Source organism: Diceros bicornis, chromosome 14 (assembly GCF_020826845.1).
Source record: "Diceros bicornis minor isolate mBicDic1 chromosome 14, mDicBic1.mat.cur, whole genome shotgun sequence".
Classification (NCBI taxonomy): domain Eukaryota; kingdom Metazoa; phylum Chordata; class Mammalia; order Perissodactyla; family Rhinocerotidae; genus Diceros; species Diceros bicornis.
The window spans coordinates 38,175,534-38,191,648 of record NC_080753.1 but is presented as its reverse complement, the minus strand read 5'-3'; the positions used below and the strand labels follow the sequence as shown (position 1 = coordinate 38,191,648).

General features: G+C 38.4%; 2 non-coding genes across 2 annotated transcripts; both read right to left on the bottom strand.

Annotated features, from left to right (window-relative positions):
- Positions 1-257: 257 nt before the first annotated feature.
- On the bottom strand, positions 258-329 carry TRNAA-CGC (transfer RNA alanine (anticodon CGC)). Its single transcript has one exon. It is a non-coding gene; the product is annotated as a tRNA-Ala (tRNA).
- Positions 330-12,244: 11,915 nt separating this feature from the next.
- Positions 12,245-12,317, bottom strand: TRNAK-UUU (transfer RNA lysine (anticodon UUU)). The gene has a single exon. It is a non-coding gene; the product is annotated as a tRNA-Lys (tRNA).
- Between the last annotated feature and the right edge of the window lie 3,798 nt (positions 12,318-16,115).

Sequence of the window (16,115 nt, the reverse complement as noted above, 5' to 3'; positions counted from 1 at the left end):
GATGAATTTACTTCTGAATTTTCCCTCTGGCTTTAGTACTGCTCACTGCATAATAAAACACCCCAGAGAAGAGTCCAGGAAGCAGGGAATATGGCGGTGGTTAGCTAATCACATGGAAAAATAGTAAACATACAGATGAGAAATAACTCGATTTAAAAAAAAATTATAATGGCAAAAGTGAGAAAGGACTTAAATATTTTATTTAATAATTGTAAGTCAGATACTGATTAGACAGAGAAAACGGAATGAGACTACTTTGGAGATGCCGGGGATCGAACCCGGGGCCTCATACATGCGAAGCATGCGCTCTACCACTGAGCTACATCCCCTGACGACAGACGGTTGCCAGGTAGCATTCCTGTCCTGATAAAATCTAGAAACATTTAGAATAATTATTTTGTGTTCAACCAGAGAGTGGCCATCTTCAAGAATGATTTACACCTAAAACTTCGTTCGGATTACTTCCAAGTAGCCTCCTTCCGAGACGCACCAACAACATCCAGCTCAGTATCGTTTCTGAGAGCAGAGCACAATTTTAGTAGCTTCAGCACAATTGTTCTTTCTCCTGTTGGCCAAATCTAATCCCAGGCGGAAAGAATTAAGAGATTTTTCAGGACTCTTTGAGGAATGTTCTGCGAGCCAAATTCCTTGCAGCAGACTAGGTGGAATGGTCAAATGAATCTTTGGAACTACCGCTTGCAACTTGATCCTGCTCAGATAAAAACTGTCCAGGATAATTAAAACGTGAAAATTCTGCCCTGATTTTTGTCCCCAGCAGCAATGGCTCGGCCCACACAGACCATCTAGCCCACCTGACATCAGAGCAGTTATCTGTGAACTTTGGCTTCATGAAGAATCTTAGATTTAAGAAGCTTGCATTTCTTTGTTTCCCCCTTGCCTTTATCCATGTGCCAGATTCTCATTCCTCTTAAATTGCCTTGAATCTCCGCAAGGCTACTGCGCAGAGGAAGGAACCTGGACAATATCGCCTAAGCCGGGATCCGCCTCCGCCTGGAGCGGGACACAGCCGCAGCCTCAGCTGCGCGGCTATGATCCGCTGAAAGCGCTTTTCCGACCCCAGACCAAGCGGCAGCAGGCCCGGGCACATGATTTTTGTCTCTCGCTTCAGAGAGACAGCAGAAAATAGCGACGCTTCAAAAGTAAAAATAACACCACCAAAGGCATGATCCATGAAAAAAGTAATTGATAAGTTGGACTTTATTAAAATTAAAAACTTCTCTGCGAAAAACACTCTCAAAAGAATGAGAAGAGAAGCCATAGACTGGGAGAAAATGTTTGCCAAACACATATCTGGTAGAGGACTGGTCTCTAAAATATACAAAGAACTCTTAAAATTCAATAAGGAAACGAACAACTAATTTAAAAAACAGGCAAAATATCTGAACAGACACCTCACCAAAGAAGATTTACAGATGTCAGATAAGCGTATGAAAAGATGCTCCGATTCATAGTCATCAAGGAATCGCAAATTAAAACAACAATGAGATACTACTACATGCTTATTAGAATGGCCAAAATCCTGAACACTGGCAATACCCAATGCTGGGGAGGATGTGGAGCCACAGGGACTCTCGTTCATTGCCGATGGGATATGTGATACTGTACAGGTATTTGTCAAAATTCAGAAGGTACAACACCAAAAGTGAACCCTAATGTAAACAATGGACTTTGGGTGATAATGATGTGTCAATGTAGGTCTTTCTTCTTTCTGTATACCTTTTATCTTTTTATCTTGTCTTATTGCATTAGCTAGTACTTTCAATATGATATTGAAATGAAATGGTGAAGGGGGACATCCTTGCCTTGCTCCTGATCTTAGCTGGAAGCTTTGAGTTTCTCACCATTAGGTACGATGTTAGCTGTAGCGTTTCTGTGGATATTCTTTATCAAGTTGAGGATGTTCCCCTCTATTCTGAATTTGCTAAAAGTTATCATAAATGAGTTGGATTTTGTCAAATGCTTCTTCTGCAGCTATTGATATGGTCATGAGATTTTTCTTCTTTAGCCTCTTGATGTGATGGATTACATTAATTGATTTTCAAATGTTGAGCTAGACTTATATTACCTGGGGTAAATCTCATTTGGGCATGATATATAATTTTCTTTTTTATATATTGTTGGATTCAATTTGCTAATATTTTGTTCAGGATTTTTTCATGTGCATTTATGAGAGATATTGGTCTGTAGTTTTCTTGTAATGTCTTTGTCTGGTTTTAGTGTTAGGGTAATGTTGGCCTCATAGAATGAGTTACTAAGTATTCCTTCTGCTTCTATCTTTTAAAATGGATTATATGGAGCCAGCCTGGTGGTATAGTGGTTAAGTTTGCATGCTCTGCTTCAAGGGCTGGGGCTCGTGGGCCTAGATCCTGGGCCGGGACCTTCACACCACTCATCAAGCCATGCTGTGGTGGCATCCTACATACAAAATAAAGGAAGATGGGCACAGCTATTAGCTCAGGGCTAATCTTCCTCAGTAAAAAAAAAGAAAAAGAAAAAAGAAAAAAAGATTATAAAGAATTGGTATGATTTCTTCCTTTAAAGTTTGGTATAATTCCCCAATGAACCCATTGCATCCTGGTGCTTTCTGTTTTGGAAGGTTATTGTTTATTGATTCAATTTCTTTAATAGATATAGGATTTTTCAGATTTTTCTATTTTGTCTTGTGAGCCAATCCGTATAATTTTTCCTTTTCCTTTTTATTGCAGAATATTTCAACGTATATAAGAGCAAAAAGAATATTATAATGAATGCCTGTGTATCCATTACTTGGCTTTATTAATTACCAACTGATGATCAATCTTGCTTAATAATCAGTGTGGCTTTAATGTGTAATTCTTTTTTTTGAGGAAGATTGGCCATGAGCTAACATCTGTTGCCAATCTTCCTCTTTTTTTTTTCTCCTCAAAGCCCCAGCACATAGTTGTATATCCTAGTTGTAGGTCCTTGTAGTTCTTCTGTGTGGGATGCCACTCAGCATGGCTTGATGAGTGGTGAGTAGGTCTGCACCCAGGATCCAGGCCAGCAAACCCCAGGCCACTGAGGCAGAGCACACTAACTTAATGGCTCTGCCACTGGGCCAGCCCTTGCAACACTATTCTTATGAGTGAGTTTGGGCATCTTTTCTTATATTTCATATATTTAAGAGCCATTTATATTGTCCTTCTGTGAACTGTCTTTTAATATTCTTTGCCAAATTTTCTGTTAAATCTTTGTTATTTTTCTAGGTGATTCATTGCTTCCTTTTATATATATGGGAGTGTAGTAATCTGTATTTTTTCAAATATGTCCATTCTCCATTTCTGGATACATATTCTGAACATGTTTCTCTGCCTCTTTGAAGTTAGGTGTGACTTTGTTTTCGCCCTCCAAAATGTGAGTGGTGATGCATGTCACTTCTCACTTGGAACTTTAAAGGCATGTCCATGATTCTCCAAAGCTCACTTTCCCTCTGAAATAGCAACTGACAATATTCTAGATAGAAGCTAGTGTAGAGGACTAAAATATGCCACCTCAAAATATGTGACTTTGGCATAAAGATTATTTTGAACTGGAGGCAAATGAGAATCAACAGATGCAAAAGAAGCCTCCCCAAAGCTTCTTTTATCTAACTAAAAGCAGAAACTTTTGAGAAATGAAAACTGTCATAATTTTTATGGCCATGAAAAAGTAGAAAGTTGGTGCTGAGATGGATCTCAAACATACCCTACTCCATTAGTTTCCTCCATATATTTACCTTCCCACCGTCTTCCACCCTTGAAAGCCCCAAATCCTTTTCCTTTCTCTCATCACTTCCCTACAAATTTATTTTTCCTTGTTAAGATGTTATATAAGCCCAAGCACTAACTACCCGTTTGAGTTACTCATGCATACTCATACTCCCATGTGTATGCAGGATGCACACATTAATAAACTTCTGTTTGCTTTTCTCTTGTTAATCTGTTTTTTGTCAGTTTAATTTGCCCAGCCCCATTCAATGAACCTAAGAAGGGTAGAGGAAAAAGATTTTTTCCCTCCCCTACACTCCTTTATCATCCTAAATTCCAGACTGAGAATATTGAAGAGGAGAGCTATCAGTAAACCAATGAGGAAAAATACATAATGTGCTGACAATAAGCTCTTATTGTTTGTCACTGAGATTTTGTGGATGTTTTCTTTTACATCATAATCGAGCCCATACTAAGTCACACGGGGAAATTATCCCTTTTGTGACATGAATAGCAATTCTACTTTCCCAGTCTGAAATTTGTCTTTGACTTTGCTCGTAGATTTTTACTCTGTCATACAGGAGGTTTTGTTTTATTTTGTTTTACTCTATGATTATTCAAATAATACATAGTTATTGCAGAAAATTTGGAAAGTAAGAAAAGGGTAAATATATTAAAGAAAAACTACCTATACTCTTACCATTCTTTCAGAAGCTCTCTTGAAATCAAATTTGTCAATATTTTCCTTTAAATAATTTTGGATTTTTGAATCACAATTGGAATGGCCTTCCCTACTCCAAAGTTATAAAAAATTTACTTGTGTTTTTGAAGTATTTCGAAGTTTTGTTTTCATAAATCTCAAACACCATTTGGAATTCATCCTGCCATACATTGTGGGATAGGGAATCAACTTTTTTTCCAGGTAATTACCCAGATTTTGCCACACCATCCATCTTTATCCATAATGGGAGACCATAACGCACTGTGCTCAGTAATTATAGATTTAACAGACAGAAATAAAGTATGGATATTAGAATATTTGAACTGTACAATTGATCTAATGAGTGTATATGGAACTCCTGATGAGAATAGAGTTCTCTCATGATCAAAATAATGTTATACCAATTACACTAAGAGTCTAAAGCTCAACTGAAAATTCTTTGTTTTACATCTCTCTTTCCTTTTTATTCCCTGAAAGATACCATGACTCTCTTTCTTTTCAAATGTATATCTGAATTTCCTTTCAGATGTAAAGTTTACCTTGTTTATGATAATTTCCTTTGTGGAAAATATGTGTCTGATTCTCTTTTCAAATATGTATTTTATCTTTTTACTGCTACACATTCTGTTTTCAAAGCACATACTTACTTGAATAGCTTTTCAAAAGTATATTATCAACATTTTGAAATTGATTTTCTTGTGAACACAGGATCTCTCTCCCCAGTAGATCCCAAAGTAATTTCTTGAAAATTTAGGGGTTCATAGTGTTGTGAAAATATGACCATAGACTTGGAAAATTTAAGTATGGCTTTCTGCATGCGGGAAGTAATGGAGAGAACATCCACTGGCAGAAAGTCAACGGCTCTTCCCTATCAAGTCTTAAAACATCCATTTTATGAATGAATGATTTGGGCAGAAGACAATCTTATATCATTCACAGAATAAATGCATTAGTCTTTAGATATGTGAAAAAAGAGACAACAGGCTCAAAATGGAGTCACTTATGCTAAGTCTCACATCACCAAACCAAGACTTAATATCTAACTTAATTACAGTTTCAACTTCTCCCAGTCAATCTGGAATTAACTGGTCAGCACTAGTGAGGTAATCTGCCTGAGAGATCCCTGCCCTCCCCCAAAGGAAGGTGACCTTACCTGAAACAATCCATTCTTTACTAGTAACTTCCTTGTTCTCTCCCCCTTCTGCCTATGAAAGTCTTTCATTTTGTACAGCTCTTCGGAGCTCCTTTCTAATTGCTAGACGGGATGCTGCCCGATTCGTGAATCATTGACTAAAGCCAATAAGATCTTTAAAATTTACTCAGTTGAATTTTGTTTTTCAACAGGTATCAGAAAGAAAAAGAATGGTAGAAGGATATGAAATATTAGCACTTTAGAAAGAATTCAGGTAACCTTATGTAATGACAATTTACCAGTGTCTGAGCATAGCCTCACTAAAATGAATGAAAATTTGCATATAGATTTTGAGTGTGAGTTACAGAGCAGCTTAAATTTGTGAGCACCTTGTTACTGAACCAGGTTCATGTTGCCCACCTCAGGATTATGCCAATCACCGAGAGGAGGAGTTTGCAAAGAGAAAGGATTTAATCACAAGACAACCAAGCGAGGAGGTGGGAGAATCAATCTTGGATCTGCCTCCTGGAAAATGGGGAGTCCGGGATATTTATGGGGTGAGGGCAAGGTGGTCTGAAGTGTGGGAATAGATGACTAGAGGTAAGGAGAAGTGAGGTAATTGATGATCCGTGCAAGCGTAGTCAAGCTTCATGCCTCTTCATAGGATGCATGTTCACAAAGCATGTTCACAAAATCATACCATGATCTGCGTGGAGTTTTTAGCCCCTTGACGTCAAAAAAGCCCTTTGCACATTTGCGCAGGCCCAGTTGATGTGTTGCTGGTTCAATCAGCCTGAATTGGACAAGGAGTCTCAGTTCCTGAAAAATCACTCTTAATCACTCTGTTGGCAAGATGGGGTCAGTTGAAGTGGTCCTGGAAGGCCCATGGTTACATTTACACATTCTATATATTTTGTTCTATTTATTCAAATGCGTTAGTTCTTAGAACTTTGCTGTCTAATACGGTAGCCACTGGTACATGTGATTTTTGAGCACTTGAAATATGACCATTCCAGCCTGAGATGTGCTGTAAGTGTAGAAAATACACCAGATTTCAAAGACTTAGTATGAAAAAAAGAATGTAAAATACCTAGGTAATATGTTTATATTGATTACTTATTGAAATGATAATATTTTAGATATATTGAATTAAGTAAAATATGTTGTTACTTTTCACTTGTTTCTTTTTACTTTTTTTCAATGTGAGTACTAGAAAATTTAAAATTATATATGTAGTTGGTATTTGTGGCTCATATGATATTGGACAGCACTTCCCAAGAATGTTATCATGCTTTTGCTTAATTTATTGTCAAAAGGCGGCATAGTAAGATATGTTTTATAATCTTTAAAAATCAGTTTTGCTTAATCCATGACCCTTGGTGCTGACACCCCATGCAAGCTCCCGGATATGACATCCCTCTGCAGATTGCCCACTCTTAACACTGTTGTGGTCCTATCACACTGTGTTATAATTCTTAATTTCCTGTTTCTTTCCTTACAGAAGGCTAACCCCTTGCACTAACTAGCAAGGGACCAGACAAATATGAGCTCTAGAAGTATCTGATTTCAAGATAACTTTACACCTTTTTTCTTTACTTTAAAAGAAATACATGTTCCTTGCAGAAAATATGGAAAACTGCAGATAAGCAAGAAGGTTGAAATAAAAATCAGGACAAATTCCACTACTTGAAAAACAAGGCTGTTAACATTGTATTATATGTGATTCCAGTATTTTTCCCTGTCTGTGTATGTCTATGTGTGTTTGTGTGTCTCATTTTTAAAAAAAACTGGAATTGTATTGTCACCCATAAAGCTGTGGGTTCCTTCATGTTAGGAACTGTGTCTTATTCACCTCTGCATCTTCAATGTCTGGAACCTCATTTTTAGTAGTTGTATAATATTATACTGTATTAATGTACTATAATTTACCCGACAGCAGTAAACTAATATAAACAATGAGTGCAATAAAGTAAAATAAAAACAAAAGAGTTTAAAAGATTGGAAAGCAAAAAAAATAAAAAATAATTGTTCGCAGACAATATAGCCAAGCAGAACAAATTCAAAAAGTACCCTCAGCAGACAAAAAATGGAAAGTACTGTGAATGACCCACACTGGAAAAATCTTTTAGCACTATTAGGAATTTCTTTAAATAGCATAATTGAATGGCTATCTCAACTATCACTTACGTTTGAGCTTGCCTGTTTTACAGTGATAGCTAGTGTGCATATCTTTGTTACAAAGTGCCACACTGCCCTACAAGAGTTAAAAATTCTCATTTGAACCACTTAGTGTTGCAAAACTTTAACAACGAAAATTATTCACCATCCTTCATATTGATCAATAAATGATTGTGATGGAAATATTGGAAAACAATGTAGATGTCTGGGTCACCAACATGAGAACAGGAGACTTCACCATTTGGTGGCTGATGACTATTAGGTCCAATAGTTACCCAATAGTTGGCCAGCTACATTTAGTAACATGTAATTCAGTGGTTGGTCTTATAACTACCATAATTTCAACTAGTGAGGTAATCCACATTTGTGATTACTACTGATGACAAAATCACAGATGTTGCTAATACTTCTGTGGTTTGCTGCCTATATTCCTAAATAAAAGTGATAGTAAATTTCAGTTACAGGTTAGTAAATATAAATTTGTAATTTTTTTCCATCCAAGTTCTTGAATCCCTGAAATCTATCCATGGATTCCATCGAGGACCCCTGGGCTCCAGGTTAAGAACCTTTGTATTATTTCATCCTTGTATTATTTTACTTATCCTTCATAAGGATCTTATGAGGTAAATATTATTATTATTCTCATTTAACTGCTGAGAAAATGACAGACTATTTCCTCCAAAGTCACATGCCTAGCAAGTGGCAGAGCTGGGATTTGAACCCAGGCCAACTGACTCTAGCATGTGTGTCTTTTTTTTTTTTTAAGCTAAAAGTTGATATATATTTAGTTCCATATATTTTTAGCAATACCACTGATATTTATATTTATTCCTGATTCAATTTTATTTTGGTTTAATTATTGTAGATTTATAATATGTTTTATATCTACTAAGGCAAACCTTCTCTTACTACTCTACTGATATTTTTTCAATATCCAAACTAATTACATCTAAATTTGGGGGAGGGATTTTTTTTGTGTGTCTTTTTTTTTTTTATTCTTTATTTTTTATTTTTTTATTTTTTGTTTATTGCAGTAACATTGGTTTATAACATTGTAAAAACTTCAGGTGTACATCATTATACTTCTATTTCTGCATAGATTACATCATGTTCACCACCAAAATACTAATTACAACCCATTACCACACACATGTACTGAATTATCCCTTTCACCCTCCTCCCTCCCTCCTTCCCCTCTGGTAACCACCAATCCAATCTCTGTCCTGGGGGAGGGATTTTTAAATTTATAGGCTAATGTGAGGAGAACTGGTATTTTAAAATACTAAGCATTCTGATCTAGGAACAGGATAGTCTCTCCAGGTACTAGAATATGCATATACACCCCTTATTAAGATAATGTTGCTTTTTTATACAACTAGTGAATATTTTTATTTAATTTATTATTAGTTTATATTTTTATTACAATTACCAATATATTTTCCCGCTATAGTTTCTTCTAATTTATTATTGCTGGTCATGTGTTTTAAAAATGTCCACAAGTTATTTAATACTCCTTAGAGGAGGCTAATTTCCCTTCCCTTGAATGTGGGCTCATTTAACTGAGTGACTCTCTTCCAATGATTAGAATGAGGCAGAAGAGTTGTACGACTTCAGAGACTACATCATAAGAGATAGAGTAATTTATTATGCAGCAATGATAACTAGAACATTGATATATATTTATTTCCTTCTTAGCCTTTGTATGAACTTTTTTTTATATGGATTTTTAGCTGTTTCTATTTCTTTCTCAATATAGAAAATTATATGTAATTTTGCCCTTATGATTTTTTCAATATTGATGCCTCTTTTTTTTATGTTGTTACTGTTGCTCCTGACTTTATCCAAACAAATTATTCTAATTAAGACAATGACTATGATCTAAAATGTATATAATTTGTAATGTTACAGAATTTCCTTCCCTTGCTGTTTTTCTAAGATGGCATGTGTAACAACAGGAATGAATATCAATTTTAAGAAGTGACTTTTAGCATCAATGATAGTGTTACAATGTATTAGACAGTATAGTCTCTAAGACAAAATCTTATTTCAATCTTGAGTTCAGTATTTACTCTTGGCTACTGTTAGAATTAAATTAGATAATCCATGGACAGTCAATGGATGAATGATAATTCATGATGGGTGACTACGTATGTGTGTGTACATACATAATTTATATATAACATATAATGTTATATACGTGTGTGTGTGTGTGTATTTGCTAATATCACCAAATTTCTTTTCCTCTGGCTGGTAAATAGGGAGGAGTCAGATTCTGAAATATTTTCCTAAATAAGTCCAATGAGAAAGTAAACATTGAGTTAATTGTCATGAAGATGATAAACAAATATAATTTCTTATGATAAACATGGTTCCTGCCTCAAGTTTCTCCACCCCAAATCTCATCATCATGACCATTGATTCAGAGGAGAGTAACCTTGAAGAACCATATTACCTTCTGTCCTCTCCTAGCTCATTACTTGTACATAATAGTTTTCAGATAGTTAAGAAAGTATTTTATTTCTTCCCTTTAGTATTACTCTATTATAAGAGATTCTTGAGAAAATTGGAATGTTAAAGCAAGCAACAGAAAGTTATTCTTCCACTCCCCACTACATAAAGGAAGTGAGCACTCTGGCACAAGATGGTACATGTCCTAATTGAAAAGGCATCGTATTCCAGCCCTTCATGATTGCTCTGTTCTGCTGGTCCTTTTTTATTCCAAACGGCAGAAATGATAGGAGTCACTAGACATAACTTCTGGCAATTGACCTATGAGATAATAGTGAGGATTCATCTGTCAAACATATTAAATGGAAAGCTAGTATATCATTAAACAAACAACCGTTGAGTGCCTTCAATAGGCCTGGATTGAAAAGGCTTATGTAAAAATTGTGTAAAAAACATGTCTTATTATATCATATTATATTTTATATTTATTCTCTAAGTGAACTCTGTGTCTTTTACATCTAACATATGACTTGAAATAGGAGGGAATCACTAAATTGTGTATGCGTGAGTATAGCATGATTTTACGAAAAAAGAACTCAAGATTTCCAGTGCTATAATCCAGGTTTGTAACTTAATGTCGTTTAAAAGTTGGGGACCTAAGGCAAATTTTGGAACTTATTTCATTATCTTTTCCATATCTGTAAAACAGTGTCAGGTAAAAGGGTTTTTATAATATCGAAGGATATCATGCATGGTATGTGCAACGGTATTCCAACACATCCAAATGATATTCCAACTTGTCTCCAGGACTCCTTCCAAAAAAGCACATAATTGGCTTCTATTTTCCTTCAGGACATAGATGGGTTAGACATATGCTTCATATGTTGTTAGGTTTTCTTAATAGAGTATATTAGGCTTGAGTGTGTTCTGACTTCTGATTAAATGGTTGACTTCCTCAGAAAATTCTGTAATTTAAGAGTTAATCCCACAGCCTTCCATTGAGCAGATGTTTCAGTAATGCTATGCGAAGAAAACTGGACCTTGCCACAAAAATTCATAAAATGATTTTTGAGATATAGCTGGAGGCAAACAGGAAAAAAAATCCTCCACATCAGGAAGGTACAAGAGCCCACTTGGAATCCAGTTTGCTCCTGTTACAATGTAAAGTAATGATTTACCGGGGACACTGGACATGATCCTAGTTGTGCTTTACACCAAGACACAGAGACAAGTTAAAACCAGCCCCATTTCCCCATCCCACACATTTCTCTCCCTTAGGGAGATTGTCACTTTTCTGTTTCCTATTCTCATATTCCAACAGTTTGATGAGGCTTTTGGACCAACTGAGATAGTTCTGTCAGAGAAATGGGGTCCTCCCAAGTTCAAAATCTACTTCATGGGATTTCTGTGAACATGAGCAAGAGTTTCATATGGGCAGAGGAGGGCAAAAAGGGGATAGCAATAACCTCACCTGGATCTAAGCAGTTCCTGGGATTTCGAAGGAAGTTCCAGGAACATTATGCTATCTGGAATGAAACCAGAGCCCAAGGTCACTCTAGTTCACTTCATGGTTTTCCATGAATATCATTGATGAGTTCCCAATCTTCAAATCACAATAAGCGCTTTTCAGTTATCACTGTACCATACTGTCCCTCTCTTCTTCTGTGACTACATAATTAATTTGTTAAAAATCTCCCAATCACAAATTCCTGTAGAGTTGCCGTCTCAGGCATCACTGCCATTGCCAAATACCTTCACAAGATTGTATCTGATATTTGTAAGCATCTTAAATTAATTATGTTCAAACCCCATAAAGCAAAGGCAGAATAACCTACCAAACAAGCAGAAGACCGTTATTCGAGCCCCCAGGATCCCTCCCCTTTCTCCCTTACTTCAACGTATCACACATTCAAGTTCATCCGATTGTCTTCATTCGCACAGTCATTAATTATTTTCCCTCTGGTAGCTCAAATACCCAGGACAGGTAGTAAAGACTTTTTTGGACAGTAAATTAAACGGGGAGGAAAAGTTGGAAATCCACGCCCGAACAGGGACTTGAACCCTGGACCCTCAGATTAAAAGTCTGATGCTCTACCGACTGAGCTATCCGGGCTCACGTTTACTGTTTTTTCTGCCAGCCTTGTAAAGGTAAATTCATTAGGTTATTGTCAACTTTGTTTTGCATTCTTGGACAAAGTGTTATAAATCAATCACTTGCCCATGTACCGCAAATACTCAAGCCAAAAGCAGCCGGCTGGTCCCACTTCTACACTCACTAATCCGCTGCCTCCACAACCAGGCACCGGAATTGAAACAACTGGGCTTCCCTCAAAAATCCAACCACACGGGTGTGCTCTGAAGAGCTCAGCTATGGAAAGAGCACCCGCGATGCTCTCAAAAGCCAACAGTTTTGGTAAAAAGGAGTGAGAATCTTCTTGTGGGACAAAAGTTTTCAGCTCACTTCCCTTAAAATACGCTGGACTCCCATATTTCCTTGAACTTAGGATGCAGAGAAAAGAGGCGGAGCTTGGTCCGCCTACCTTCCTACCCATCTGTCCAAATCCTATTCATGTTTAAAGATCCATATTCAAGCCTTCTTCTCTCTACTTTGCTAACCCCAAAATTGCCACGCTTCACCCTTCCGCCCCGGTCCACTCTGCCTCCTCCTGCGTGAGATCTTCCCAATAACTCAGTCCACTCCATCCATATTCCGGGTTCTAGGTCGGAGTTTCCCAAACCTGCCAGATTTTGAATCTGGGGAGCTTTCTAATAGCATAAATTACTGTCCGGCCCCGCATAGACTTTGCTTTCGGGCTTCATACAAAACTTATATCTGGGCTCCCCATCACGCAAAATAGCGGTGAAAGGCGGAGAGTGTTGACCCTTTGCGCCTCAGTGTCTGAGGTTTGAGATGCTCTCTAGGCGTACGAGGCGTTAGTTCGTTTCACAGATGGTGCCCCAGCCCACACATCTCCCTTGCGCTCTCCTCGCTGAGGAGAGAATTCCGTGTGAAAGAGGTTGTGCATTCGACCGTGGCATTCTCTTTCCTCCTCGCTGCTCCTTCTGGCTTTCAAAACAGAACCTCAGCGAGAACAACAGCTGCCGGGTCCGGATCAAGTTGCTGCCCTAGGTTTGCTAGACACACACTGTCGCTCTGCATTTCACGCTAGGTTTTGTGAATTCTTTCCGCTCTGTCATCTCCTGAAGGACCTGAATCTCCCTCCAGCCCCCGCCTCCAACTCCCCGCAGTACTTGACTTGTCTTCTCTTCTTCCTCGTATCCCTCTGCATTACCTTTATGATCTTTTAGACAGCTTTGAAGGCAGAGGAGGAGGAAGTTGGGGGAAAGGAGTTTGAAGACAAGAAAACGCTCCATTCTGGGACTTTCCCTGGTGATGGAAGGGAAATGCCTTCCTGAGAGCTAGCTGTGGAGCCGACCTTGGAGCAAGCTGAGAGAAGTAGGAAGATACCTGAAACAGAAACAACTGACTCCCTGGGTCCAAAATCAGTCTAATGCCAGCCATTCTTTTGTTTTCTGGAAATACGTATTAATGACTCCTAATTCTCCAATTCCAGTGGATCCTTTTCAGTTCTCTGGCTACTGTCACTTTGGGGGCATTCTCTTCCATAGCCACATGAAAATCCAGGTCTTTAGATGCAATCTTTCTGCAGAATTCCACACTCAGATATGACAGTGCTTAGCAGACATCTTCGTCATCTTCATGAAGTTGTTTCATAGACATTTCAAATTCACCATGTTCCAACAGTGCCAGAAAAAGTGATTGTCTGTGGCAGACACTTGCCCCTTTTCCTGTAGTAGCTCAAGGTTTTCTGTCTTCTCTTTCCATCTGGACCTAAATTTTCAGAGGCAACTTTTTGAGTTCTCTTCTTTGTACCCACTCTCCTGTGTTTTCTGCTAGGTCTCTGGCAGTCAGGAGCAGTCAAGGTACAGGGACCCTGCTGTGAGGGTATGGTAAACCCTGTGATACCATGGAGATTGACCAGAGAAGGAGGTCCAAGCTGAGGCCACTTGAGCCACACTGGCCACAAGGAAGACAAAGGTGAGGCTTAGGGGCCCTAGGTATTAACTAATTCTTATTTCTGGGAAAAGTGCCCAGAATATGTATTCCCTCAGAGACTATAGTGTCCAGAGTCCCAGTGCTTTTGGAGACTTTCTTTCACGGTTCTGCCCAGTGCCTTAGTTTATGTGAGGCTGTATGGAGGCTCCATATTTAATCCAGAGAGGTTATGAAGGGTAAGAGGAAAAAGACGTATTGGGGCTGCTAGCTCGGAAAACACCAATTCCAGTGTTTTGTTCTCTGCCAGGCTCTGCCAGGAGTCACAGGATGGAAAACATCCTGATGGAGAGCAGCTAATTCGCTGAAAAATGAATTTAAAAACAGTCTTTACCTGGCATGTACCCTGAAATAGACACTGCTTTATAAAAGCATTTCTCAACTAGAAGAGTTCACGAGCAACATCTTTGGACATCTGTGCTTTAGATGGTTATAGTTCCTGATGCACAAATAGGGCATCCTGAGGTTAAGTGTCTGTGGAGTCCTATCTTTTTCATTTTCTTCTGTGAGATGCTGATCTACCCTCTCCGGCCCTCATAGCCTTTGAGAGGCTAACGGGAAATCTTGTTCGTTTATTTGTACATACAAAACAAGCTTTATTTCTTCTTGTGAAATTTGGCTTTTACAGTTTTTCTAGGACTTTGGTACACAAACCAACATCCAAAAGGAAATGAAAATGGAACTGATTTTGATACATCCACCCAAAGTAGAATCATATTTAGAAACAAAGTAGTCCCATAATTTTTACTGGCTCCTTGTTTATACCTATGGTGTTTGTTTTAGGAAACAGAAGAAATTTATGCATCTATCTATTCCTACCATTCCTTCTTCACTCCACCCCCCCATTCACACACACTGCCCCTTTGGTTGCATCCCAGAGATCTTTGGTGTGGTGTTAAATCATATATTCATTCCCCTTTATGACTTAAAGTTCGAAAAACAAGAAACTGGAATTCAATGGGCAAATGTAAGAAATGTAGAAAGGAAGAAATTTTAATTCATTACTCTCCAATATCCTTGCAATTTTATTTTAGCTAGATGTGTGTGTGCGGGCTGGGTGTTTTCCACCATATGGCGTGTGAAAACCTCCAATGAGTCAACTTACCATCGACCAGAACAACCGCTCTGCCAAAATCCGGCGTCGAACAAAAAAATCTTCAACACCTTAAGCCTAATTTCCTCCCAAATCGAACTACTGCCAGCTGATAGCCTCGAGCCCTGAAACTTCCAATGACGTTTTCAATGTTCGCGTTGACAGTCTCCACACTCCTAAGCGCTGCGTTTGGGTTGTCCAGTGTTCTCCCAACCACTCACTCGAATAGATTGGGAATCCGCTCCCTCAACTCAGCTGCATTCGTCCAGTAATTAACCGCGATGGATGGACCGGTGGAGGGAAAGAAGGGGGGAGGAGAACGTAGGGGCAGGGAAGTCAGGTGGAAGCTTTTCTCTTGTTTGTTAGATGACACAGATCTGACTGCTCAGAGAACTAAAGGAACTAAAAGAAAGTTTTCATAGGGCCCTTTCTTTTCCCCTTTACTCTCTTTTCCCCTTTACTCTCTGCCCTTTTTCTGTCCTGTCCTTCCACGATATACCCAATAAAACTCAATTTGAATGTGCCAGTTGTGGTGGCAGGCTTCTTGCTTCTGAAGTAGGGAATTCTGAAGAGGGTGGTTCCTTTTTCTTTTTTCCCTCCTCCTCCCTCTTGTCTTCCTTTTGCCGATGCCCCACCCTAGGTGTTGATAAACCCCAGGGAGCAGGAACGGGAAAACAACGAAAGCAATCCATTGACTTCACTTTCTTGTGAACCGGAAGAACGGAGTTGGTAGAAAACGGAAG